Raw genomic sequence first — 12,459 nt, forward strand, 5'->3', positions numbered from 1 at the left:
TTCTTTTTTCTTGTTTTCATTCCTAATCAAAATTCAAGACAAAGACAGCAGATGCATTGAGGTGTACCCACAAGGCGTTTGTTTGCATGTGAATACCAAGTGGACTGATTTGCATTCTACTGCTCACTACAGGTATCATGAGTGCTTTTTAAAGAGTACTCAAAGATATCCTGCACGGGCACGTTTACCGCTGCGAGCCCGTTGTGGATGTAGCCTCTCGTCACTTTAACTGGGCCTGCTGCTGTGAGGGATGTGCTGCCGACAGTTAATGAGAGTATGATGTATGTGGCTTCAGTCGTCACAGTGAATCATCTCCAACCATCTGTTTTTCCGAGATCTGAAGATACAGTAACTGGAGAAAGTTTGGCGGAAAGTGACGTTCGGATGTCCAACAGATGGTTCTCAGCGCAAAACTTCTGATTGGTATCAAATAATTAAAGCGCAGTGATCCATTTTTAATGCTTTGATTTATCTATTTAAGTGACTATTTTGACAGAGGGATGAATTTTAGGGAATGTAATACAAGATGCCACAATAGCCAAAATGGTGAGGACTACACAGAAGCAGGCGGGTTGAAAACGAAAAGCCAGTCGAAAAAAAACCAACGGTGCGGGCAAATGTAAAATGCGAAAGTAATACAAAAACTGAGGACAAAGCAGAAAAGCATGAGGAACAAATCAGGAACACAGGGATGGCACGAGGACCGGGCAACAAGCACATAAGATGCGTGGAGGTTTGGAGTGAGTGAGGGAACGACACCGGCTCAAATACAAACTAAACAAGGCAAAACCGGCTGGGGGTGAGCACCAGGAACACAGGAGGGAAACAGAACACTGGGAACACAGGTGAGCGGGAAGTGGAAAGTGACAACAACACACAAGAAGACACAACTACACAGTAAAACGGACCAAATACCCAAACCGCGACAACACACTGATAATGAATTGGTAGATGAAGTAAATGTGGCGTTCTTCGTATTAATCACATGGCTTGACTTTCCCTGTGGTGAAATATCTCATGTAGGAAAAGAAGAAAAAAAACTGTTTCATTTATCTAAGTCAGTGTTTGCAGGGCTTGTGTGGGTGGCAGGGAGATAAATATTCTGCTGTGAGGGATGAATAAATGTTCTATAGAGTGGAAATTCAGATGACTCCCGTCTTCAAAACGTATTTTTGTCCTGGGATAAGTTCTAAAAATAAAACACCATGTACTTACATTGGTTTATAGTATATCAGCGATAAAACACACCCACGTCCGTTTCAAACGACTGACTGAGAATGCTGGTCTGGTCTCTTCCTGAGTCTTTTCTGACCTTTATGTCTCCAGTTAGCATGCTGCCCATGTTTACCAGCGCTGCCCAGCACAACAAGGCACATATTCAGACAGCCGCCTCAGACTTCATTGATGGAGCGCTGCACGCAGACTCCCAACTTGCTAAAAATCCATTAACACGACTCGACCAGTGAAACGGAATGACGGTGAGATGAAATCAATTTCTTTTGCTCAACATCCATGAGACGTTTTTTTTTTTTTTAAATGCACAATTACCGGAGTAATTATAATGTGATTATTCTGTGGAAATTGCCGTTTCCCGTCATATTGCCCTTTCACAGCCACTTTGCTTATCAAACAAACACACTGTTGTACCTTTGCCTTGTGTCACTCCGCTATAAAGCCCTCAGATAAACCCCGGGCCCTGAGCGGATGCTATGAAATGCATCTGACAGGTGATTCTACCTTTTTCATTACCCTGCTGTCAGCCAGAGTGAAGGCTGTGTGCGATAAAAACGTGCCAAAAAGAGCCACTCTGACATGAGGTACCATTAGAAAACCCATCAGACAATAATTGAGACCAAAGAGGGGCACATCCAAACTGACACCGGGAGGACATGTATGTTTTTAAGGTGCGTAAGAGCTCAGAGAAGGTCAAAGGTGAAGCCGGAGTGAAGACACCACTCAGGGTTGTGTTACATTTGAACAGATAGCATTCACAGTTTTCATGCCCTGAGAGGAAAAAGCCAGAATACCCGCTAATGCAGAGTGACTGAGGAGGGTGTGACGTTTGAATGCAGCAGTATGCGACGTTCAGTACAGTTTTGTTTCCAATTCAGTCGATGCCCTCAGCCACAGAGGAAATCTAAAAGAGAAATTTAAGGTGATTCCCATTAAAAGACCCAATTGGAGGGATTGGGAATCAATCAAAAGGGAAAGAGAACAAACTGATGCACACAATCATTGTTTCAGCCAGCTAAAAGACCACGGCTTAGGGGAAATCCATCAAGTCATTTCATTAGGAGAGACTTCAGCAGTGAAAAGATCGGGAGACAATGGAGCCACTTTCCGAACTACGGTGGTTACGCATGAATAAGCCGCTCTCGCAGGGGTCAACTGAACAAGCAAGCCCATATCCTGTGAAAAGGAGAATCACTGTCAAGGGAAAACACTTGATAACAATAACCAAGGGAGCAGAGTTGTTGATGCCTTTTCTGTAACGTCCAGCCAGTGAAAATGTTGGCACAGTCTAACAGGTGATCTACTGAGAACTGGGATGGTTAATGAAACTATTTGGGAAATTAAATAAATGTTCTTTTTCTTTGCACACTCTTGCCAGAAATTAGGCAAGGGAGGTGTTGATCTGTAGCAGCGGATGTGTGTCACTTCACACCATGAAGATGCTGAGTGCGCCTGGGTCCAGTTCCTCCTGGATCTCTCATGTTTCCCACTCTGTGCATGGATTTCCTACCACAGTCCAAACACATGCAGGCCAGATGAACCGGACTCTGCCACGTGTCTACTACTAATTTTCTAAGATGTAGTTGGTGCATCACATCTTTTTTACGTCCTTTTAGTCTTTCTGGCATCAGTAGATCACTTTGGTCGGGACTGGAATATCTCAACAGTTCACAGACGATTAATCCTACTTGCTTTATTGATACACTAACTTTCCCTCTTGCACCACCCTGAGGTTGACATGTTAGGAAATGTGGTACCTATATTGATGGTGTCAGTGTCGGTCTCTGAAATTCTTCACATTTCCTGTGAAGTATCTCAACATTCACCAGGTGATCTGGCTGTATTCTGTGTGAACTGCTAATTAGCAAACGTTAGCATCCTAGCACACTAAAGGAAGATGGTGAATGTGAAAAGACGATCGTATAGATCGACTGTGAAGGCAGCTTATTACAAAACATGTTTACGTTCCGTGTTTGGCAGTGGTGTCTAGTTGCTGTAGCAACCATGGCAACAAAGGAGGAAGTCAGGCAAAGAAGTATAAAGAGCTCAAATTAAGTCCACACAAGGAGGAGGACAGGATAGATGGTACCTGAAGTTAGGTACATAACGTTGAGGTTATATAACTAACAGTTATATTAAGACAAATCACAGTGTTCCTCGACCTAATCAAATAGTTTTCCTTCCATAACTTAATGACGACGGTCTGGTACCCCTGTCGCTGGTATGTTTCAACGGTCATGTTGTTTCGGGAACGATGATACGTGTCGTTTAGGAATGAGCTGTGTTTAGAAGTAGACAAGATGTATCAACGGTCTGCATGTGTTACGCTTACTCATTTAGCTCTTCCTTCAAATCTCTGGATTGTGCGCGAAGCAGCATCGGTGTAAGTGTAAGACACCATTAAGCCTTCAATTGATCAATATAAACAACAGCATCAACCTCTGGCATGTGTGAATGTTTGTGTAGCTGTGTAGAGAGAGAGTCGAAAAGAGGAAGAGAAGGAGAACAACGGGAGCGGCGTGTCATTAAAGCCGGCAGAAGAGAAACATCATCACCTGCTGTGAACTACGGAGGCTCCTCTTCGATTTCCGCTGGTCCACTGGTCACGTATCTCGCTAATAAGGGGAGCGATAAATGAAGATATGCATTCGAAAAGATCAAACCTGATCTGATCTACTTGTTAACCACCAGGCAGGGAATGGAAAAATCCTGCATGTATGTGTGCGTTTCTTTTATTTTTTTTTAATAAGGCACCGAATCTTAGAAGTTGTTTACACGGCACAGGACTCTTATATAAATCTTTTCCAGGGAGATGTTGACATTTTTTCAACAATGATCCTGAGAATAAGAAGTGATGAATTCAGATTTAATAACTGGGTCATGACCAAATCTCAAACATGTAAATGCAGATGTGACATAACAAAAACATCAACAACAAAAGAGATTAATATTTCATACAAATCTGAGTCACGGTTCGTCACATTATCACATTACCTTGTTACTGATTTACTATTCGGGAGGAATCAGATGAATGAGTCAGAGGTAAATCAACAGAGCGGCTCAGACAATAGATGAAGATTGATATCGACGAATGTCAGTTGACAGAGTTGCCATGGTTTCAGGTCCATGTGACTTTTGGAAACATGCTGTGTGACTGAGCGTGTGTGGAAGGCAGTACATTCAGTTGACCCATTGTTGAAAGTCTAAGCCGAAGACTTTGCAGAAAGAAGAGTTTGCAGAAAAGAAACAAGAAAATGTGTCCTCGAAGAACGACGGGCAACTTTATGATTTTTAAGTATGATTCATGTGGTTTGATCGCAAGGATTCAGAACACGAACTTGACTCGTGTTCATTATGCAAAGACTTTCGTCAGGTTGCTCTCCTCGCTCGGTTCCCTGGTTACCTTCAATTCTTTTATAGCCGGTACATTTACGTAGGGGATAAACTGTTGGCTCCTCTTGAAGTGCCTTAATAAGAATGATATAAGTTTAACATTTCACTGAAATGGAACTGAAGGTTTCTCAAATTCAAGTTCTGTACACATCCGACTGAATGTTGCTGCAGACTTAAACATGTTAAAATATGAAATATAAGAAAACCTCTCTAACCCTCTAAGTCTTAGTAAGATCTGTTTGCATCTATTTGTGAAATAAAGTAAAATTACCTGCATGTGTAGATGCATGTTTGGCTGTTTGTTCTTATACGTAGTGCTGCATGTGTGTATTTTTTTTGTGAAACCGACATTGAAATAAAAAAAAAATCCCAAAATTGTTACGTTTCTCCATCCGACCAGACTGAAATGAACAGAGTCTGGGCAACGGGCCTCTCTATTGTGCAATCAAATGAGATAGCAGGGTGAGTTTCCTCTCACTGAAATTGAAGTCATAGCAGAGTTCAACCATGACTGATTGCCTCTGCTCGGGCCCAGTAGTACACAGAGATTTATCTCTATCAGTCTTCTACTCTGTGTGTCTCTGCAAGCGTAAAACGAGACATGCCGCCTTCTGATGTCGCTGACTGTTGTTGCTGCCGATGGGTGGCCATGAGGAAACAGATCCACTACGCACAGAGTCAGGACATATACCTCGGCAACACACAGCTCGTCAGACACAGACACAGAGTTGGCATTGTATTTAGTTTTGTGTAAATCAAAGCCAAAAATGACCCTGAAAAATACAATTCACATTCACTGATGTTATTACTCCACAGCTCTGCATTCAATTAGACTTCGTTTGGATGCAGTATCATATTTAGTGTAATATTTAACCATTTAACATACAAGTCTTTATTATTTGTTTCCCTTGTTTGACATTTCAAACAGATTCTGTTACACCTTGCTCCATCTTTTCATTAAATGATTCTCATGGCTGCACTCTTCCATCAAGGTCAAATATTCTCTGTGAGCTTTTGCATCATTTTAGAAAAATATCTCAGAGTACAGCTTTCGCACACCTTAAGATCGGCAGGTGCGTCAGAGAAGACCGAAGGCCGGCAACATCAGGAGAGAGACTCCTGCGCATTTTGCATTAAGGCTGACATACTCGACTTTTTTTATGTTTGGAAACTTCTCCACAGAAACAGTGTTGTGTGAGTTCAAACAATGCTTCACTGGACAGCATGAATCTGTGATGACTGACCACTGACAGCCGCTACTGAGAGACAGACAAACCTTGTATTGACTGATCCGAGCCTCTGGAGTCAGCCTTAAATAAAGTATCAATAGACTGATACATTAGAAAATATATATATTTTTTTGAGATATTTTATTATTTTGCAGTTACTGACTTCATTGTCCAAAAATCTATAGAAGAGTGAAATATAAATTCAGTTTTATGGCTGATATTTTTCTGGAAGCCATCATGGTTTGGGTTAAAAAAAAAACAGGTACTTCTGTCACTTGAGTTACAAACATACCTATGTTAAGTATATAATTTACATAACATACACAACATAACTTGATGTTTTTTTTAACTTTCCTTCAGTGTTTTTTAGGTTCAAGCTGTTGAAAGTTAACAAGATCCTAGTCCACGCCAACAGGAGCTCCCCTTGCCCACGGAAAACACTGCTCCTGAAACACCCCAGTAGTCTGGCCTTCAATTCTGTGACTTCATGACCTCACACTATGTCACCATGTCACTGATTGCATAATCGTGTGGCTTAAAGAGACAGGAGTGTTTCAGACTGAGGGGGAAAACTGTCTCCTGAATGAAAGTCACATGCTTCTCTTCTTCTCCTCACTGCCTCCTTTGCAGATGTAATAATTACTTCAGCCACTAAGTGTCACCACCGAACAAGATACATAAATACGGGTCATAATAAGCGTCTTTGAAGTTGTTTTTCTGATGAGGACAGCCTGTTCCTTTCTGAGTCAGTGTTAGCTGGAGTCATGTCTTTGAACACATGTGTAACGTCACTTGCATTTCAAGAGGCCTGTCGTAACACAAACACACAGAATAGCGCACGCTGTGATCAAACCACAACCAGCAAAACAGTCATTAATCAAACTACGTCGATCAACTCCCACAGAGTTCATTGACCTTTACTTTCGTCACACAGCAATGTAGCTTTAGATCAGCAGACCTACTCCACATGCCACATTCATCCATGACACATCTGTGACTAAAATTAACATGACAACTGGATGAAAAGTGTTTCATTCTGCCAGTGTTCCTTTTTTTTCCTGACACGTTCCAATTACAAAAAAACCCTCTCAAAAGCATCCCTTAATAACAAATATAATGACAGAGGAACATGTGATAAGAAGTCGTAATTATAGGCCTATTCAAAGAATTACAATATGAATCTCAAAGTGTCTGTAGTGTTTCAATTATGAGAGTGAATCAGAGTCAGGTCTGATCAGAGTGGAGATGAAGCGTCATATAATTGGATTAATTGGGGCTGAATCAGAGTGCCAGATGTAGGCAGCTTCCTGTTCTCAGTGCAGCCTTAAAATACTTTTTTAAACAGCGTCATTGCTCGCCTGCTGACCAAAGACGTTTATCAAAAAGAGGTTTTAGTGCACTTCAAACTTTGTTATGTACACCTTTCAGTGAATAACAGTTCAGCAGAGAAAGATAACAGGAAATGAAGGCTCACGGACGACAACGCGATTTGTTCCTGCTACATGTGCTGCACAAAGCTCATTCTCCCGTAAAGGACTGGTGTAGTTACAGTGGACACGCCTGTTGATAAATGAATTGGTTTTCACTCTACAGTGATGAAGCTCCAGTCTTGTCATTATTCGGAGTCTACAAGCTGTCTACAGCAACCCAATTATAAAGTTTTTCACAAAGAGTTTTCTTTCTATTTTTTTTGTTTACAGTTTGCTCTGTTGAAACAAAAAGGCCAGTCAGAGAACAAAACAGCTGCAGTTTTCTGTAAATTGACTCAGCCCATCAGAAATCACAGAAATGATGTTTATGTATAACCAATGTACAGTAGATTAAATTTGTTATACACATTTGTAAGAAAGTAGATGAGTAGATGCCTTGGGGATGGCTGCCGTCTGTATGAGACTAAATAATCAACTTTTCTTACTAATCGGATACTTACACATATGTGACAATTAATTCAAGTGAGTCTGAAAAAAATGTTAAATATGATTCAAGCCTACAGACCTAAACACAAAACATTATTCAGTTATAACTGAATATCAGCATTACTACTAATAATATTCTAATAACATATTTTAGCAGGTTCCTTGTCTTTTCCCCTTTCATCCATTACACTTCTGTTTCTGTCAGTAGCTTTGAGCGTCTGGTTCTCGAGGTCTAAGCTGATGATTTTTATTCATTGTGTTCCCTATTGATTCAGTAATCAATGGGTTGAGGATGCTCCAAAAGCTTCAATTGCCTTTTTCCTCTCCAACGTGGGTAATTTACCTCAGGTCATCACAGATGAGCCGCACACAAGTGCCAAACAACAGTAGACAGTAGATTTTTTTTTTTTTTTTTCGTTTTTCTTTTTCTTTTTTTCCAGATGTGTGACTCAACATAGACTGTAAAAGGTAAAAAATCATTCATGACCTGACCTTTGTTTGTTCAGATCGTAATCACCGCGGAGGAAAAAAAAAAAACACTTTGCGAAGGCATAACAGGTCTGATGGGTTAGAGTAGCTGTTAGTTAGAGATGTCAGTGAATAAACGGCCAGGCTGGAGAACTGTTAAAGGAAAATAAGTAAATCAAGTATAAAAGTATCGAAAAAGAAACCATGTAAAGGAATACCACTGTAGATGATGTAATCAGTGAGGGGGGAAACATGAATTTCAATGCTAAAACAGGCTTTCTTCAAAATTAAACTGGCAATAGGCAACTTTTTTGCTTTCAACCTATCATTTCTCAGTCACAATCACACCAAAACACTCTCATCTATCAGTCTTCAAAAGTAGCCCAAAAAAACATGGGCCTACTTCTGCTCTCTGCTAGTTTCCTAGGCTGTGTTTGGTACTGTCGGCTGATAACCTCATGGTTCAGTTAGCCGTAGAGCCGGTTGCACTCGAGTTTGAGAGTGAACCACGGCTGGACACCAAACCAGGACTGGACACACCATCAGAGAGCAACCGAGGTAGGTTTAAAGCTAGGGGGACGTAATACGGAGGTGGTTTACATGACAGGCGTTCATGGAAGAGAAGCGAGAGGGTGTCAGGCATCAGCAGCGGGGGAAAGAGTTGTGATATTTACCCATTTTACTTACGGGAGCTTTATTTCCACCAAACCAGAGGTGTGGAAAAACCAAATAAGACAGTTTTGGTGAGTTTTAAGTAATCTATTGTGTTTTTTTATCAGAAGAAAAATAGATGTAAGAGTGTTTCATTTCTTAACAGAGTTTATTTGTTATTACACTGAAAGCTGAAAGAGCTTTTGAAATAAACTCACACTCTCATATCATCCCCCAGCTGAAACTATGGGGGCTTTCAGACTTTTGCCTCTTGTGATAAAACGTTTTGCATATGTACATTTGGTGGTGGTGGTATGTACAGTTTTCAATGTATATGTTTGACGAGGAAGAAAAATCATGTGTTACTAACAAAAGTAACTCTGTTCTTCTCAGATTTCAACTAAAAGAAAATCAGCCATCATTCATCTGTTTTTACTGTGTTTTGAAGCTTTTCTTGAGATCGCACAATGTTACATTTTAAGGTTGTTGGTGGGTTTTTTTTTTTTGCTTTTTTTACTAGATTGTGTTGTTTGCTTCCATTTCGAGTTGACCATGTGCTCTGAAGCAAGGCACTGGACTGCTGCAGTGAAGCTGCTCAGTGGACAGGAGATGAAAATGAGGATGGTGATCGTGGTGGTGGTGTTTTTATCTTTTTTTTATTTTTTTCAGTTCCCAGGTGTGAGTGAGCTGAGACTGTGAAACAAGGTGTGAAGAGGGATGATGCAAGAAAAGGGATGGGTGCTCAGTTGACTCTTAAATCAGTGTAGCTGCTAAAATACATCCACACTCTCTCTCTCTCTCACACACACACACACACACACACACACACACACTTATGGGGATAATATGATGTCTTTAGTGCCCACAGTACAATGTCTTACGTCCTTGACAAAATGAAGGATTGTCAAAAGACACCTTATCAAATCCTTCCGCCTTTGAAAATCCTGGAGAGGATTACTATCGATATCACATGAATAAGGCAATCAGCCAGGCCTGGCTACCTCTCTCCTCAGCCCCGCAGCTCCTGGAGCTCTGTCGTCATCCGTGAGACCAATCACATTGTAAATGCACATAATCAGAGAGCTTAACAAGGTGATTTTCCGGCACAGGCCCTCCTCAATCTCCGATCTTTGATTTTCTTTCCTCAATAAGTGCACGTTGACGATGACAGAAGGCGAGTGTCTCCTGTAATCTGTATGGTGTTAAATGTAATAGCTGTCAACCCATCAAGTCAGCCGCAGCGAAGCGGTGTAATCTCCTGGAGTGACAGTGAATAATGGCAAGCGGGAAAGTGTTTACGTGAGTGGCTCATCCGCGTGAAGCATCAGCTTAAATAAAGAAAGCTTTAATTGTACCTCATCGATTTGTGAAACAAAAATGAGACTTTCCTTTTCATCTGAGGGCAAATCAGTCGTTAAAACAAGGAATGTGAAAGCATGCTCACCACATACGACACAGTGTTTAAATCATTGCATTGCTTCTGCCTTTGCAGCTTTCTTGACTCTTCTGAAATAAATCCAGTGCCTGCAGCGCCTCCTGCCCAGTCTGCTGATGTGATTTCACTTACGCTGCCTGATGCACCTGAGCCCAGTTCTCTTCTCCTGTAGGACGGACGAGCCTCAGTGTTCAGAATAACGCCATCTCTACTCCGCTGCACCTGCAACCTGCTTTTTCTTTTTGATTGGCTTTTGGTTTTGTCTTCACACCTCACACACACACACACACATCCACACTTACACTACTGATGCCGCTGACAAACACACCTCATATCCAAATTTTACTTGGTTTATTTATTGTCGTTAAAAAATCTCAAATTTGAGAGCACGAGGGTGTCAGCTTCCTGCTTCTGTCGGGGGTTCTGACAAATACACTCAAAAATAACTTGCCTAAAAAAGCGACTTTAATTATTTTAATTACATGTTAATTTTCCATCTCATTCTGTTACACAAGGGTCACACTGAATGCAACCTTTTCTGTCAAGTTGAGTCAAATTAAATTAATTAGTTTAATTAAAATGAGTGCAGACTTGCACATAAACTTTGTGTGTTTATTCAGTTATTAAATATAAAGTTAAAGGGAGATTTTACATAAACATAATGCATTTCAAATGCATTTTCAAATATCCTGTCTCCTGTGATAAATCCCACATCTACATATTGAATTTCTACACACCGATTCAACATGATAGAGAACTTTGCAGTACATGTGACCATTAAACTTCATCTGGAATTAGATGGGAAACGTACATATATGTGATTGAGATTTTAAAACAAAAAAAAAAGTGATTCTCTGCGTAAATGATTTGGACTGGCTGTAAATAATTACCAGGATCACCAGACAGGGACTTGATTGTTGAGTCTAGTGGACGTCAGATCATTAAGAAACTTTGTCATATCTGGTCTAACTATCTGATATACTGTTAAACTCCCTCTCGCCCCAGTCCAGTCGACTAAACTGTATTTGGTTTGTTTATTGTACCAAACAGACTCTCTATGCTTTAGTAATGTTTTTGCGATCATCATGATGTGTCCGCATCAGACCTTCTCACAGAATTATAAAATCTCCCCAACAAAAAACAAAACAAAACAATATATAAGTCTGTATGTGAAGGCTTAAACAATGACCATCAATGATAAAACACGGTGAAATATCTCAATAATATTATCTGCTGTGGAGATTGTGATTTGGATGTTGGATACTAGAATTATAATCTGTCTTTTAGCGCCCTCTTGTGACTAACCATGAACATGATGTCACCGGTTGACATAATTTCTACAAAATCTACAGCACTGCACACTTTTTTAAGTCCTTAACATCCAGCTTTCTGTCTTTTTTTTCCATTAAGTAGCCAGAGGGTTTTATCCAACACCATCTGACATTATCATAGACTGTACATTCTGTATTAATGTGCTCTCTGACTATATGAAATAAAGCTAAATGTGATGTTTACGCTGCATGATGTATTCAAATCCGTGACTCAGTGTTACTCATGGCTGCATCGCTCAGTCATGTCAGGTCATTTGTTAGGTGTGTGTGTGTGTGTGTGTGTGTGTGTGTATTTTCACTCGCTCAGTTGTTGTGCTGCAGGCAGAGTGAAGGCCGGCTCATCGGAGGAGACTGGACACACCTGCACTGCCTCCCTGTATTCAGTCTGTCTGCAGAACCTGCTGGTTCTCTCTCTTCTGCCCTGCCAGACCCCGTCCACATCTCAGCTCTCTAAAGTTCTTACTATCCATATTTCTGTTTCATTACAGTTCAACTAAATAAATATCTTTAATATGCTGTTTGTGAGAGCCAACTTGTAACAATATTGTGAATGTAAGCACCTTACAATTATGGCATTTTTGCCCAAAGGGACTAACAGTAATTCATACATTGATGGCATGGCTGCCACACAAAGTCCTGACCATCACATCAGGAGCAGTTTGGGGTTCAGACCAGGGGAATCGAACCAGCAACCTTCCAATAACAAGACAGTGGCTCTACCCCTGAGCCAGATCCGCCTTGCCCAAGAATTCAGCACAACATGACTAGATATGTCGGTTATATCTTTAAAAAACTTTAGCATA

The sequence above is a fragment of the Sparus aurata genome, chromosome 15 (genome assembly GCF_900880675.1).
Source record: "Sparus aurata chromosome 15, fSpaAur1.1, whole genome shotgun sequence".
In the NCBI taxonomy this organism is placed as follows: domain Eukaryota; kingdom Metazoa; phylum Chordata; class Actinopteri; order Spariformes; family Sparidae; genus Sparus; species Sparus aurata.